This window comes from Ornithorhynchus anatinus, chromosome 3, assembly GCF_004115215.2.
Source record: "Ornithorhynchus anatinus isolate Pmale09 chromosome 3, mOrnAna1.pri.v4, whole genome shotgun sequence".
In the NCBI taxonomy this organism is placed as follows: domain Eukaryota; kingdom Metazoa; phylum Chordata; class Mammalia; order Monotremata; family Ornithorhynchidae; genus Ornithorhynchus; species Ornithorhynchus anatinus.
This window is the reverse complement of record NC_041730.1, coordinates 67,906,747-67,924,398: the sequence shown is the minus strand read 5'-3', so window position 1 is coordinate 67,924,398 and position 17,652 is coordinate 67,906,747. Positions and strand designations below refer to the sequence as shown.

General features: G+C 40.0%; 1 protein-coding gene across 1 annotated transcript in view; it reads right to left on the bottom strand.

Moving 5' to 3' along the window:
* DCC (DCC netrin 1 receptor) overlaps positions 1-17,652 on the bottom strand; it is a 644,354-nt gene that overhangs the window by 269,523 nt on the left and 357,179 nt on the right.

Genomic DNA, 17,652 nt, shown 5'->3' with positions numbered 1-17,652 from the left:
GCATATGTGGTTAATTGTCTTTATAAGGTAAATCTGTTGAGGTCAGGGATTATATGTCATGATGATATTTCAGCTTTTACTAACCTAGCTGCTCTAGGTTGAAGAAACCCCAAGCTCTTGAAGGGAGTCAGAAAAAACCTCTCTCTCAGTGGTGCCTGAAAGCCTGGCTAGAAGCATCCCTAGCTTACAGTGGGACACTAAGAGTTTCAAAGCCAAAATAGTGCTCTGAAAATGTTTAAAGCATTATCCATCTTCTTACAAAGTTCCTTCTAATGACAAAACAATAAGCTGAAGAAAAGAATAATTTGCTCTTAGGTTAATCATGGTATTGCTGGCAATGTTGTTTATTCAACTCAGGACCAGACATCAGAATATCTGTAGTTCTCAGTATTTGTTTGATTTCCTCAAAGGAAAGGATTTCCTCGAGAGCTCCTCTAAGGAATATCAAGAAACTAAAAGTAATTGCTGATCAGAGCTAACTTAATTTACAGGCAACAAAATCGCTCTCAGAGACAAGAGTGAAGCTTAAACAAATACAGTAAATCAATGATTAACTTCCTGCCAATTACACAGTAAATAAAAATAAGTGCCTTATATACACAACCTTCATAAACAGCCTTTTAAACCCCATTGTTTTCAATGCTACATATGATCTTCTTAACTCCAAGGTGATCTCAGACTCAGATTGTTTTTAATGGACTATTCTCAGTCCTGTCACACATCAGAGAGCTCAAAAAGCTGCTGACAGCTTTTTAGTTCTCTGCCAATATGCTCTGCGTCCTGTTCTGCAGCTTGTTGAGGGTTTTTGGAAGAATTTCTGGTCCAGGTTGTGTTTCACCTATAACCTGGCCACAACAGTACAATTCACTTAAGTTTGGTCTCAGGAAACCTAGACTGTTTTGGCCAATGTTTCTAGAATTTAATAATGATAATGATAACAATGGTATTTGTAAGTGCTTACAACGTGCCACACACTGTACTAAGCACTGGGTGGATTCAAGCAAATCAGGTTGGACAGAGTCTCTGTCCCAAATGGGGCTCACAGTCTCAGTGCCATTTTACAGATGAGGGAACTGAGGCCTAGAAAAGTGAAGTCACCTGCCCAAGGTCACACAGCAGCCATGGCCTTCTAACTCCCAGGCCTATACACTATACACCACGCCATGCTGCTTCTCAAAAGTTCGAACTTCTGCCGTTTGAACCAGTCTGACATTTAAAGAAAGTTAAATTTACTTATGCAATCAGTTCTCATAAAACAGATGTCACACATTTTGGGATGGGACACTGTTGGGAAATTATGGCACGGTCTTCTGGCAAGAGGATGGAGCTCTACGTGATAGAGGAAACAGTTGTGTGCAAGACTGGTCACACAGCATTTATAGTGTGAGATAAATTTTCCTTAATCAGTGGTATTTATTTAGTGCTTACTTTGTGCAGAGCACTGTAGTAAGAGCTTGGGAGAGTTCCCTGACCATATGAGTTTACAGTTTAGAAGGGGAGACAGATGGTCATATAAATAAATTGCTACATGTACATAAGGGGTCTGGGGATGAGGTTGGGAGAAATATCAAGTGTACACAGAATACAGATCCAAATGCATAGATGATGCAGAAGGGAGAAAAAGTTGGGGAAAAGAGGATGAGGAAAAGAGGACTTAATCGGGGTAGATCTTTTGGAGGAGATGGGATCTGAACTCTCTATTATTATTATTATGGTATTTGTTAAGCGCTTACTATGTGCCAAGCACCGCTCTAAGCACCAGGGTAGATATAAGGTAATCAGGTTGGCCCCACATGGGGCTCACAGTCTTAATCCCCATTTTACAGATGAGATAACTGAGGCCAGAAAAGTTACATGGCTTGCCCAAGGTCACACAGCAGACAAGTGGGGGAGCTGGAATTAGAACCCATGTCCTCTGACTCCCAAGCCTGTGCTCTTTCCACTAAGCCACGCTGCTATTGTAAACGTGGTGTGGGTAGGGAGTGTGCCTGCCAACTCTGTTGTACCCTACTCTCCCAAGTGTTTAGTACAGTGCACTACAAATAGTAAGTGCTCAATAGATACTTTTGATTGATTAATAAGGCTTTGAAGGTGGGAAGAGCAGTAGCTCATGGTGGACAGAGGACTACCATCTCTGTATTTTCAATGGTACTCGTTAGGCCTTACTATTGCCAGATGGTTTTCTGAGCACTGGGGTAGATACAAGGTAATCAGGTTAGACAGAGTCCAAAGCCCATATGGGGCTTCCAGTCTGAATCCCCTGTTACATATGAGGTAACCAAGGCATAAGAAGTGAAGTGATTTGCCCAAGGTCACAGAGCAGACACTATGCTGCATTGTACTCTCCCAATATGCTGCATTGTACTCTCCCAAGCACTTGTACAATGCTCTGTATATAGTAAATGCTAAATAAATACAGTTGATTGATTCATAGGCCATCTGGTGTATACGGAGGGGGAGTGCGGTCCAGGATAGAAGGTGGATGTGGGAAAAGGGTCAGAGAAGATATAGATGAGATCAGGGCAAAGCAGTGTGCTCTAGTGAATATGGCACGAGCCTGGGAGTCAGAAGGCTGTGGGTTCTAATTGTGGCTCCACCATGTGTCTACTGTATGACCTTGGGTAAGTCACTTCACTTCTCTGTGTCTCAGTTTCCTCATCTGTAAAATGGGGATTAACAATGTGAGCCCCACGTGAAACAGAGACTGTGTCCAACTTGACCTGTTTGTATCCACCCCGGTGCTTAGCACATAGTGAGCACTTAACAAATACACAATTATTACTATTATTGTTAGCAAGTTGGCATTAAAAGAGTGAAGAATGCAGGTTGGGCTGTAGAAGATCAGTTAGGTGAGGTAGGAGGGAGCAAGCTGATTAACTTCTTTAAAGCTGATAGAAAGGAGTTTCTGTTTGCCTAGCACAGGAGGCTAGGCAATCACTGAAAGTTTTTGAGGAATGGGAAGAGGCGGACTTAACTTTTTTTGTAAGAATTATCTAGGCGGTAGATTGAAGTATGGACCAGACTGGGGAGGGGCAAGAAGCAGGGAGGTTAGAGAGAAGGATGATTTAGTACGCAAGGTGGGGTAGAATAAGTTTTTGGATTAACATAGCAGTTTGGATGGAGAAGAAATGGTGGATTTTAGTGATGTTATGATGGTAGGATTGACAGGATTTGGTAATAGATGGAATATGTGGGTTGAGTGAGAGAGATGTCGAGGATAGGTTCAAGGTTATGGGCGTGTAAGAAGGGAAGGATGACGATACTGTCTTCAGTGGTGGGAAGATGAGGAGTTCTGTTCTGGAAATGTTAAATTTGAGGTGTCAGTGGGACATCCAAGTAGAGATGTCCTGAAGGAAGGAAATATGAGACTGTGGAGAAGGAGAGAGGTCAGGGTATTGGTAGTTGAAGCCAAGCGGGCAAATGAGCTTCCCAAAGTTAGATAGAGAATAGAAGAGGATCCAGAATTGAGCCCTGAGGGATTCCCACAGTTAGATGGTGGGAGACAGAGGAGGAGCCTGTGAAAGAGACAGAGAATGAGAGGACAGAGATAGGTGGAGAACCAGGATTCATCAGGAATGTGTTCCTAATGTTATAAGAGATCTGAAAACATGTGATTTGTTACATGAAAAGACTAAGATATAACTGTGTTAAAGATTTATGGCTTTTGGACATGGTTTGCTTTGTCAGACAGCACCTTCTAAATGGCTAAAAGAGGATGACAAAAGAAAGTGCGAGCGAAGTACTCGGGCATGCAACTTCAAATTTGTAGGGCAAATGAAGAGGAAAAAAAGAGAGAACTGTAGAGAATTGAGGATATTTTCCAAAACCCAAGTCAGTCTTGCCCAAAGGTCAGACGGACTTTTCAGGTTCAATCCTTATGCTGAACCATCTGTCTTTTGATTATCCTGGCACACTTCATTTTTCACACTATCCTCATTCACACAGAGAACACTTTTATGGCTTTAAAGATAATGATCATAAAATGGATGTCCTAGCCCAAACAGTTTGAACATGTACCCATGGGTAACCCCTGTTTCTTCATGAAAATGATCACCCAGTGAGGACCTGGCCCGATTCATTCAAATCTTTATGATTCCATCAAGTGAGTGATTCGTGGTTGTCAACACACATGCCCTTAGAGGGGCTAAGTATGACAGTGCAGCATTTTTTTTTTTTACCAGAACATTGTGAATAGGTCATATTTCTCATAGAAACCAAATAGCTTGAGAATTCTCTTTTTTAGACTTTCAAAAACTGAGACAACAGCCACCCATCTCAAAAAGAGATGACCTTGCCAATTATTCAGGAATTAAAACAGTCCTGGGATTTTGACTTTGGGGTTGTTCTTATAAGTGCTGGTAGTGAATGAGACAACGTCCGGGAACCGATCCATTCATTTGAATTTACTTCTGTATTCATGCTTTTGTATCAATAAACGTTAAGTACAGATAACTGATGGAAACTCTAGTCAGGCAAAACCATTTCTAGGATTCCTGTTCTCTACAGAATTAGAATGTTTCCGGAGAAAAAAAAGTTACTACAAATGACCTATTCATATTTCCCCAAAGAGTCCTCTGAGGCAAAGTGTACTGTTCACTATGCCTACTTATCTAGGTTTCCATTCACTCAAATATACAACCTAAGAAGTGTAACTATAGTAACAGCACTTCTTTGGAAAGATGAAGCCATTCACACAAGTGACAGACAAAATTGTGTTTGGCCACACTTTCCCCACCCTGATCCTTATCTCTCTCATTCTTTTTAGCACCATTAGCCAAAACAACTGAAAAAGACTTTAAAGCACAAAAAACAAATATGCCCCAAGAACATTATATAGACATATGGTAATAAGAATTAGATGTGAAATCAATACATTTTAAGTTTTCTTTTTCTACATTCCATTTAATATGTCAGTGAGCCAGTCAAGCAATTTGATGGTATCGCTAATAATCTGCAATGATACCTTTAATAATCTTGACTGATACTCTCTGTTGGGCAATAATATTGTGGAAAATAGCATATAATATTTGCACTCCTTCATCAAGTTACCTATTAATTCACAGTGGGAGAGATTTTAAAACAACAAAATGATGAATGCAAGTAATTAATCCCATCCCATGAGAAGCAGCGTGGCTCACTGGAAAGAGCACGGGCTTTGGAGTCAGAGGTCATGGGTTCGAACCCCGGCTCTACCAATTGTCAGCTGTGTGACTTTGGGCAAGTCACTTAACTTCTCGGTGCCTCAGTTACCTCATCTGTAAAATGGGGATTAAGACTGTGAGCCCCACGTGGGACAACCTGATTCCCCTGTGTCTACCCCAGCGCTTTGAACAGTGCTCGGCACATAGTAAGCGCTTAACAAATACCAACATTATTATTATTATTATTATTATCATCAACACTATCTTTATCTTCCTCCTGAAATACTGGCCTTTTAGATACATGGAAAATGCAAAGAAATCTCAGTTGGATTAAATTTTTTCAAATGTAGCTGAGAGTCCACCTGTGAGAAATAATTTAGAATTGTATAATCAATAAATATCATTTATTAAGTGCCTACTGGATGAAGAGGATGGTACGAAGTGCTCTGGACAATTCAAGAGAAGATAACATACAAGTATTTAAAGAGTTCACAAGGTAGCAGAAGAGCCAGACCCAAATAAATTACAGATGCCAATGTGGGAAGCAGTGTGACCTGGTGAATAGAGCACAGGCCTGGGAGTCAGAGGACCTGGGTTCTAATCCTGCCTCCACATTCTGCCTACTGTGTGACCTTGTTGGGCAAGTCAATTAACTTACAATTATCACATTTGTAAAATAGGGATGCAATTTCTGTGCTCATTTGTACTTAGAATGTGAGCACCATGTAGGGGCAGGGACTGTGGTAGCCCTGATTAACTCACATCTATCCCAGTACTTGGTGCTTGACAAATAGTAAGCACTTAGTGTCAAATCATTATTAGATAGAAACTAATGTAGCATATAATACACATACATCTACATATATTTATGTAGATGTATATAGACATGAATATACATATATTTTCACATATCAATATATATATTCACATATTATGTATATATGCTGTTGGGACTGTGAGTACTTAAGTGATTATGAGCTCCTGGATAGGCTGAAATCACAGTTGGGAATAGAATACGGGGAGATTAAATCAAGGAAGCCCTCCTGAAGGGGATGTATTTCAAAAGAGCATATGGAAAAATAAATACATGATTTGGGGAGATCAGTGGGGCAGGTCAAGAGCTTCGAGAAATTTCTGTTACCGTTCTAGTGGTATAAATTAAATTACTCATGGAAACTCCACTGAGCACTTATACATGGAAGTGGAGGCCTTAGCAGTAACATGTTCATTTTGAAAAACTCCCAGTTGTATATGCCACAAGCATTAACCTTTAGGTTTTCAAACCTGGGCATATTTCAAAGACAACTGAATAACTATGATTCAATTCTGTATAGCTTATTAAAATGTTAGGGCTCTAATATTCACGAACCCATACGTACAATGCACATGCCATTTCTACATTTTCATTTTACTTGCTTGGATTGAAAAAGAGATCAAATATAGAAATGACCACATATTAATTAAAACAATCACAGCACGGTCTGACACTTCTCAATCTAAAGTGTTTTAGAAGATCAAATATTAGGGTTTCCAAAATGATAGAAAATAAATCCATTTTCCAGAAATTTTTTAGACATTTGAAAACATGACCTATTTTTCATAAGTAACAATGAGGTGGCTGTCTCTTTTCCAATAAGTAGATGCTTTTAATGGGAAATTTTTTTTAAAAAAAAACCAAACCTTTGTCCTTGGCAAGTCTCAGGTTGAACAATGGAACATTTGGACATTTTAAAACTTTTCAAAATTCCCATCCACTGCCATACAATCTAACTCTTAAAAACCATCAACTTGGTGGGGTAAGACACATTGAAAAAGCAGAAAAAAACTAATGGATTTGCAACCTAGTGCCTTTTGTCAGCTTCAAGATGACGGCTATATTCCTTGTAACACAAACAGTTCAGGATGTTAGACTGAAAACTACCTCTGCTATTTTCTTTCAAAAATCTTTTCTAAAACAGCTTCGTTAAGAAAAGGAAAATCTCCCCACTTGGTGTGGAGTAATCAGAATATACTTAGATCACAAAGCACTCCTTCAAACAGCCAGTTCCTTTGCAGATCTCCAAACTGAACACATTTCAGATGCAAGGCATCTTTGAAACTGTTTGCATGTATTGACAATGAAGTGCCTGCTTTGATTGCTTCTTTGATTTTTTTTGTCCCCTGTAGTTAACAGCTTTAATGCTACTTCTAAGAAATCTGTTTCTATTCTGTATGGGGATTGCACCTTCTAAAGGGCTGCAGGCAATGTAATTATTAACATAATGAAACCCCTTCTTGCCCGAACTATTAGCTAGATATGACAGACATTTGGCAAGAAGAAAGCACCAAACTACAGCACATATTTCTATTGCTGATCCTCAGAAACCTGACAGGATCTGGTTGGAGGAAGTAGCTATTACCCAAAAGTTTTACGTTTTTAAAAATATGAACTGTCTGCTAACCTGTGATGTTGCCAATTATGTCACATAAAAATACAGTGACATATTGCAGGCTGCTTCCTTTAATAACATGTTGAGAGCAACAATTATGATTTTCCTAGTTGAGTGTCTTGAAAGTCATTCTGAAAATAGCAGCTTGTTGACCTAAGCTAGATTGAAAGCTATGTGACAATAATGAGATTCAATATCTAGTGCTTCAGTTCTGCACATGCTTCGGGAGGGGGGCTGGTTATTCACTTAAACTGTCAAACTGCGAATAGGTGAAAGTCCAAATGGTGGTCTGTATTTCACTGGAAAGACTTTTCCTCTGATAGGCTTTCATGGCAACCATTGAAATTTACTTTATTTCAGAATTCTGGTGATTATCTATAAGGAGCACTGAAAGCCTAAGAGGAAAACAATCAGGTGAGAAGAAGTGAAAGTAATGGGTGGGATTCCACAGTGAGACCGTCACAGTGCAGTGGAAGAGGCATTTCGCAATGAATTATTATTTATTATTAGCACTCTCTCAGGGGATATACAAAACAATTAAATAGAAAGAGCTTTACCTCTAGGAGTGTATATTTTAAAACTCCAATTAACATTGGTTACCTGGCAAAAAATCCACCTTTTACCTGAATCAATCAGATAAATGACCAGCATTTATCTGACTCATTCAGATAAAAGTAACTTATACTCTCCTAGGTAAAATGGGATAAGATACTTATACTTTTTTTGTGAGACAAGGACTACTTTGATCTGTTATATTTGTGCTTAACATCAGTAAGTGTTTAGTAAAGACCACAATGAATGCATGCTTTCAAAGGTGCAGGAGTGAAATAGTTTGTAAGGTGTCAATAAAATCAAGAAACGTTAATAGAATTTACTGAAAGCTTACTCTGTGCAGAGCACTTGGAGTACAGTGAAGTTAGTAAACATAATTCCTGCCCTTTACAATCTAATTGAAGAGGTAGACAATAAAATGCCTTCGAGTAGAAAGAGGCAACAGAGTTTAAGGATATGTATAAGTGTTATGGTGGTGAGTGGGGACAAAAATTGAAGTGCTTAGGTGACATGGAAGTGCTGGTGAATCAATAGGGAAGGCCTCCTGGAGGAGCTTTAATTTCAGAAAGAGCAGCAAAAAGGGAAAGAGAGTTTAATAGAGAATTTGGCAGTGAGAGAGATAAGGACAGAAAAGGATCAAAATGTGTGAATTTAGGTGTAGTGGGAAAAGATCTAGGATGAATAGGTAGAAGATGGCTAATCCAATCCACATATTTAACACTACCAACATGATTTTCCTCACCTAAAACTAGTTGATAGCACTATTAATGTCAGCTATGAGAACCTCAAGAATCAGGCTGTGCAGATATGATCTCTATGGCTAGGCGGTAGCTTCACAGGAAGGGTGGAGCCAGTGAGACTGTGGACATACCTGGGCGAGGTGCCTCAGGAGCAGATAGAACAGAGTTGTGGGTCCTAAGTAACTAGCTGAATCAAAATTCCAAACACTGCTCATAATCTTCATTCTGTAAATTTAAACTGTGGTTCTCTATATCTGGTTCTGAGACGGAGGCCAACTGAATCCATCCTCAATGCACAATCTCCCCATGTGACTTGCAGCACCTCTCAGGCTGACCCCTTTTAATCCAGAGATTGAAACAATGTAGTAGCACAATAACCTTGAAGAACATCAGGTCACAGGCTTACTAAAGAGTAAGATGTTCCATAATAATGTCCACAGTTTTCAATGCTTATAGTGTTTTTGTTCAGATCCTACTGTCCACTAAGAGAAGCATTAGAAGGGCAACTCACAGAATTTTCCTAATTACAATCATTTTCCCACCAGGAATTGATTGATGGAGGATACTTCTAAGCAAAGGACAGAGTGTTACTGCAACAATACATTTTAAGGAATCCAATTAAATGAAGACACCACACAAGTTCTACAAAACAACAATTATAAACCTTTTTCAGTCATTACAATTGCAATTTCATATTCATATAAGATCAAAACTAGAATTTTACTTTTTCCCAACCAAAGTATATTTAGCAAAAAAATGAAGATCACTGAGCTATGTATGGAACACCAATAGCAGCACATAAGAAATTGTTTTGATTTTATCTAGCAAGTGTTCACAATAGTTTGCAAAGAAGGATTTTCTGATTCCTTAAACATATTAATCACTGATTAAGGAATTGAAAAGATAAGGGTCCTAACATCTAACAGAAGATTCTGAATTTCACTCCAAAGATGCTTCATTTGAAGGGGAAGACATGTGTGGGTGTTGCTTGTGTGTCTGAGTGTACATCAGTCAATAGTATTTCCTGGGGCCCGAGTACAGAGCACACTAAATTTCTCTAAAAATTAGAGAAGCAGAGTGGCTCAGTGGAAAGAGCACGGGCTTGGGAGTCACAGGTCACGTGTTCTAATCCTGGCTCTGCCGCTAGTCAGCTGTGGCCTTGGGCAAATCACTTAATTTCTCCGTGCCTCAGTTACCTCATCTGTCAAATGGGGATTAAAACTGTGAGCCTCACATGGGACAACCTGATCACCTTGTATCCCCCAGCACTTAGAATAGTGCTTTGCACATAGTAAGTGCTTAACAAATACCACAATTTATTTTATTTTAAACCCTTGGGAGAGTACAGTAGAATGAGAAATGAGTTTACAATCTAGAAAGAGGGACAGATACTAAAATAAATTATAGATAGGAGGCAAGGAGGTTGAAAGTTTTATACATAACTCTGAAAACAGGGTAAAAGTCCTGGAACCTGTACAGGAGTCCTGCAATCTTATGACAGAATTCTACATCCTTGAGTTTCAAGGCTGAACATCCTCATGATTTAGAGGGAGTGTTCTTTCTGGAACTCAGAAACTGAAAAACTGCAACTCTCTGAAATGTGAAATTTCATGACATTTGAGTATTCCTCTACACCCTCCTAGCCAAGTGGGCTCTTGGTTGAGAGCAGATTGATCAGGAAATAGTATGGCCTAGTGGGAGTCAGAAGGACCTCGGTTCTAATCTCCACTCCGCCACTCGTCGGTTGTGTGACCTAAGACAAGTCACTTCTCTTTGCCTCATTTACCTCATCTGTAAAATGGAAATTCAGACTATGAGCCTATGGTGGGACATGGGCTGTGTCCAACTTGATTAACTTGTATCTACCCCAATGCTTAGAACAGTGCTTAACACCTAGTAAGGCCTTAAAAATATTATTATGATTATTTAGAAGCATGAAGGTAGAAAGCAGCATGGCCTAGTGGACAGAGCCGTGGAGTCAGAAGGACCTGGGTGCTAATCCTAGATCTGACATTTTTCTGCTGTGTGACCTTGGACAAGTCACAACTCCTCTGTTCCTCAGTTACCTCATCTGTAAAATGGGAATGAAGATTGTGAGCCTCACGTGGGACACAAACTGTGTCCAAACCAATAAGCTTGTATCTACCCCAGAACTTAGAACAGTGTTTGACACATAGTAAGCCCTTAAATGTCATCATCATCACCACCACCATCATCAACTACAATGGGAAAGTTACTGGAATTTAGCTTTTTGGTACAATTAAGCACTGAAGACAAAACTTCATTTTTCTCCTCCTTCTAACACTCCTGGCAATGCACTTTTCTTAGACCACTAAGGAATTCTTTATACATAGTTACATATGTACATATATGTGTTTTCTTGCATGCACGCGTGCACAGACACATACACACACTTTGTCTTTCATATTTAAAGACACCACCACCACCACCAGAGAATTCACCCGTGGGTGCACGTGTTACTGATACCCCAAGGAATAAACTGGCAACACAGTTGCTCCCAACATATCCCTGTGAAACATTTTTATCAAAGCACTCAAAGAATTTCAGAGCATTCCATCTATTTTGCTCTCTTCTGGGGCTACCTTTACCTCAAAATTTAGCTCTTTGGAGCATAGACCTTTAATGTGGAGATTTTCCTCTTTTAGGGATCTTGAAAATAATTACTAGCAGCAACAATGCAGACTTCTAAGGCCCAAAAAACAATATCTTTTAGTGAAATGACTGTGCTTTGAGAATTTTGAAACTATATACTTCATTGATATAACACACACACACACAAATCTTTCCTGAAGAATTTACATCGGCAGCGGCAGAGAGTGCACATTTGACCTTGGCTGTGGTGAAATTAATACACACTTGGAGTTCTTTATCATTTATTACAATGCAGCTGCTTTAAAGTCCCCTACACATACATATATTCAAAGAAAAGATTGATAATACCCTAGGGCAAGAAAACCTGGTTGTTCCATATCTATTGGAAGCATCTAAAAGGCTCCCAGTACACTGGCTGAACCACTGTGAGGATTAAGTTTATTTCATTTTCAGTATTCAAAAGATAAGGAGTTCATTAACCAGTTGGAAGATTTGGGCTAGTTCAGAGATAGCGCTAAGAAGACAAATAGACTTCAGTAGCAAATCATTTAACTGAAGTTTGAGAATGAATTCAAGTAAAAGTGCACGCTGGGGTGATTCCCTGGGCTCACGGATTAGATCTACTTTTTGGGCTTTAATTTTACTAGCTGATAATTATCAAATCCTGGTGGAAAGTGTCAGGGCAATGGCAGCAAAAAATGCATTCCTGGAGTATCAAAGACTCTTAACGACATTGCTGGAAAAAAAATATGTTTAAAGACAGTGTCCAGAGAGACCAAAGTGTCTCTTTAATGTCTCAGAAGAGATCAAGTTTTCCACTGCTTTTAAATAGCTTTGGAGTTCAATACATTTCAGATCCATAACAGCCTCAAGTTCCTCTTGATAGAGGAAGTGTCAAGCATCTATATATAAAAAGCTATGTTCGGCTAATTTAGGACACTTTAAGAACACATTATGTGTCACTGTTCAAAGGCTGATAAAATGCATGAAAAAATTTGTCTTTGTATGGACTAGGGCAAGTGGTAAAAATGAAAGTCTGGGTACACAAATTTTTAATTACTAATCCAAACAGCATTCAGGCTCATGGTGATCAAATGCTATGTGGGGATTAAAAAAAGAAGGAATGGCACAAATCAATGCTCTTTTATCCTTCAAAATCACATGGTATGAGCTCCTTATAAAAGTGACAATTCTATCTGGAAAAAGCTACAATTTTGACAACATCTATGCAAAAAATGCAAGTAAGAATTATTTTCAATTTCTACTGTGATGCAGCATGAGAGGATTGAGCACCTAGGTAGGGGGATAAGAGCTAAGGCCTGGTAGGTGATTTATAACTGGAAACTGCAAATTATGGAGCCAGCTTGCTTTCAGCCTCTGAGTGAGCAGAACTCATCACTCCTTCCGTATTGTGAAGTTGTTGATACAACTTTTGCTATGGATACTTTTTGACTGTCATTGACTAATAACTGTTGCTAATTTAATATGAGCATTGGGAAGGGATTATCTCAGTTGACAAACTGTACTTTCCAAGTGTTTAGTACAGTGATCTGCACACAGCAAGCGCTCAATAAATACGATTGCATGAATCAACGCAGTGAAATAAGCATCCTTTTATCTCATCAAATTCAATATAAGAGTTCTACAGTTAAGAATTTGTGAATTTTGATTTGTTTCCATAAACACATTATACCACTGGGGACCTAAAAAGGCTATTATCTGATTCAAATAAGCCTGTAGATCCATGCCAAAGGAATGACAACTTGAGTGCTGTCTTGGGACAACTTTACCTCAACTAATCAAGCCATGGCAATTATTGATCACTTACTGTGTGCAAAATGCAGAAATGGGTGCTGGGCATGCTTACAATTGAGGCAGCAATCCCTCCCCTCTAGATTACCATTGCTGCACTGGTGGAAGTTTTCTATCCCAGGTCCACCCACTGGATTTCTCTTAACCTCTCATCCAATGAATTGATTTTCAACCTCAGGGTTGTCCCAGGCGGTGTTTAATTCCCTTGGTTCCACTGGAGGACTTGGCCCAGTATTTCCTGATAACTCATTATTTTACCTCCACACCAAATTCTGGCCCTATTTGTTTCATAGGTTGCTCACTGACACAGAAGTGAGCTTTCTGACTCTATCATGTTTCAGGCCAGGACATGTACACCTCAATGATTTCAGGGTTATTCCCTTAGCCAATGTTTAAATATGCCATAATCAGATGAGCGATGAAATTCACTGCTTCATCCAAGTGTCTGGCACTTGAATGCTGACACTCTACAGAGAACTGAATTATGTTCCTGGCACCCACCTGGCATATGAAGCCTTAAAAGAGACCCAGCACATACTGTTAATCTCTAACAACAGGAATCTATTTGAAACTAATCATGGCATTCACTCACTCTGAGGTCAACTTAGATTTATTTGCTTCTTTAATGCTAGGCAGATGGTTCATTTCATCAACTGTTTATGCCCTCAAATGTTTAGAAATTATTAGGAACCTAGCCTGTTACCTGAGATCATCAAAAAGAGAGGCAGTGGGGTCTAGAGCAGAGATCAGCAATCTCCAGCAGAGCAGCCACAGAGCACCAAGCCTTGCCTTTATCTCAGGGAGAAAGCAGTGTGGCTTAGTGGATGGAGCATAGTCCTGGGAGTCAGAAGGACCTCTAGACTGTAAGCCTGTTGTGCGCAAGGATTGTCTCTCTTTGTTGCTGTGTTATTGTACTTTCCAACCACTTAGTACAATGCTCTGCGCACAGTAAATGCTCAATAAATACAATTGAATGAATGAATCCCTGCTCTGCCACATGTCTGTTGTGTTGACCTTGAGCAAGTCACTTCATTTCTCTGGGATTCAGATATCTCATCTGTAAAATGAGGATTAAGAGAGAGAGCCCCATGTGGGACAGGACTGTGTCTAACCTGATTAACTTGTATCTTGGTACATAGTAAGCGCCTAACACGTACCACTATTATTTATTATTATTACTTCCAAGTGTGGATTTCCAGAGTGGGAATTCCATGCTGGGATTTCTTGTACCCTCTTGGGTTTGAAGCATTCAAAATAGAGACATGGGCCACCAGCCAGGACTTCCTGCCAACTCTCCCCTGTCTAGCCTCATCTCTGTGGGCATCATAAAGAGCCTAAGATGGTAATCTGGGTCTCCCGTGCCTTAATTAGGGTGCTGAAAGCCCAGAATTGTCAGTTCCCAGTTTCCCTACCTAGCATTGGTGGACATGATCTAGGGAATTGGCCATTCAAGTGGGACTCAGGAAGGGAAAGTGTAGGAGATAACTGTCCATATTTTAGTAGGTAGTAACAGGATCAGAGGGTGAGCAGAAGCCTCTGTATAACATTGAGAATGTTGAGAAGATGGAGGCAGTTGCTTGGTCATAGGAGTCAAAGAGCCCAAAGGCTATCACCTTTAAGTAGAAATAAATTGCTATTGCTAATAGTATCATTTCAATTTGTCTATTTCCTTCTCTTCTCTCTAATAGTGTGCCTGTCCCTCCCTACCCTTTAGTTTCTCAGCTGCCTCAGTATCAGAAGCTGTGTCTGAACCAATGTCCACATATATTTCATGAACGGGTCTTCACACAGTCAAAGTTAAACCCATAATAAATGTTCTTGCTGACTGAAAAAGGTTAATCGTTGGGGGAAACTTGATCCAACTGTTAAGTGCTGACTATGACAATGAAGTAGGTGAGAGTGTTAACTTGGAGCCTTCAGGGTACTAATGGCTCAATGTTCCACCATTCTGCCCTTGACCAAATGCATAAAACCAATACAGAGCTTATGTGCAAGGCAAAAAATGACAGATGGCTTCTGTCATAAAAGTGACAGATTTAGATGTATAAGCCACGAACCTTTTGCCCCACCATCTAGTAACAATGGACACAGCTTCCATCTGTGCTTTTTCATGCTTGTTTTTTTCTACTGAATTAGGTAAGTGATTTTATACACTCCAAGCTGTCACTTAAAAAGCTAAAATTTTAATAAAACTAAGCACCTTTCTACTGACTGAAGCAATGCTCTCCTGGGACAACACTACAGAGCAAGGAGATCAGAGAGCATACACAGAAAGACAGCATCATCTGGATAAAGAGATGACTGCAAAGCACAAGTTCAAAATATGTTTCCAGATCAGCAAATTCATAGGTTTAATATAAAAATCTCTCCTCCCTCCTTCTACCAACATTACCCAAAGAGTCCAGTCCTGTGCAATCAGTCCTCTCATACCTTCTGCTTTGACCAAGTTATTCTTCTCTAAACGCTTCTGCTGGCAGAAAATTCACCACTCTTCTGCTCTCTCCATTTCATGCAGTCATTGAAGAAGCAATACCTTGGACTAGAAGGGTTCTGTATCTTCCTGCCCTTTGCAGATGACGTACAGCTGGGGCTCATTTCCCCTCAATGGAGAACAGCTGAGAGCCAGGGGAGGTACAATGCAATCTTGGAGCTGAGGGGGCTGCAGAGCCTTCTTATGGGGCATAGAAGGTAGTGGTCGGGTAAGCTCTCTCTCTCTCGGTCCCCCACAAACAATCTCTCCCTCTCCCCCAACTCCTCCACTAGTCCAGCATAGTGAATCTCCACCTGAGTTTCAGTCACCTCATCATAATGTAGTAGGGATTTTGATTCACTCCCTTCAACCATCTTCGAGACTCACAAAATGTTCTAAGCCCTGCAAGCATGAGTCAACATAACCAAGACATTGTGATCTGGGAAAAGAAACAAAATCATAAGGGCCACTTGTTGGCCCATAAAGACTTAGGGTGGTCCAATCCTACCATATTCCCACTGGGCATACATGATGCAGATAAAGAAAATGATTTTTTTTTCCTTAAATGGTGTTTGTTAAACACTTTATGCCAGGCACTTTTTGTGTGTGTAGTATTTGTTAAGCGCTTAAGTACAATGTGTCAGACACTGGAGAAGCAGCGTGGCTCAGTGGAAAGAACACGGGCTTTAGAGTCAGAGGTCATGAGTTCGAATCCCAGCTCTGCCACTTGTCAGCTGTGTGACTGTGGGCAAGTCACTTAACTTCTCTGTGCCTCAGTTACCTCATCTGTAAAATGGGGATTAAGACTGTGAGCCCCACCTGGTACAACCTGATTCCCCTTTGTCTACCCCAGCGCTTAAAACAGTGCTCTGCACATAGTAAGTGCTTAACAAATACAAATACAAACAAAACATTGTGCTGAGCACTGGGATAAATAATAATGTTGGTATTTGTTAAGCATTTACTATGTGCAGAGCACTGTTCTAAGTTCTGGGGTAGATACAGGGTAATCAGGTTGTCCCACATGAGGCTCACAGTCTTAATCCCCATTTTACAAATGAGGGAACTGAGGCACAGAGAAGTTAAGTGACGTGACCACAGTCACACATCTGACAAGTGGCAGAGGCGGAATTCGAACTTGTACAGAACATCAGGTTGGACATAGTCCATGTCCCACATGGGGTTCACAGTCTCAATCCCCATTTTACAGATGAGGTGACTGAGGCACAGAAAAGTTCAGTTACGCTAAGATCACACAGCAGATATGTGGTGGAAATGGGATTAGAACCCATGTCCTCTGACTCCCAGGTCGGTGGTCTTTCTTTCCCTTAGACCTCACTGCTTCTTCTCTTAGCCCTGTGACCTCAGTAAACAGCTCCACCCAAAGACGTTACAGCTGAACAAGGTGGGTACAGTTCCTTCCAGGCTTCTGTTATTTGAGATTCATCTCATATCATCTGAAAGGTTTTCGAATGTTAAAGGGTACTGTTTTTAGGGATTCATCCCATATCATCAGAAAGGTTTTCAAATATTAATGGAATTGTGTGGGGCACCTTATATGTCCAATTAACTTAAAAAGCAGAGTTTATATCTTAAAAAGAACTGATTTACATTAGAAAATCATAAACAGCTGCCCCCCACACACACATTTGATACATCGTCTCCTAAATTTATAGATTACAGGCCTATCACATAAACAATTAAATACAGTTTTAAAACAGATAAGAGGTTAGGGCAGGGATCTTAACTAATCTCTGCATGATGCTATCAATCAGTGGCATTTATTAAGCATTTACTGGGTGCAGAGCATTGTACTAAGCACTTGGGAGAGTACAGAAGCAGCATGGCATAGTGGATAGAGCACAGACCTGGGAGTCAAAAGGTCATGCATTCTA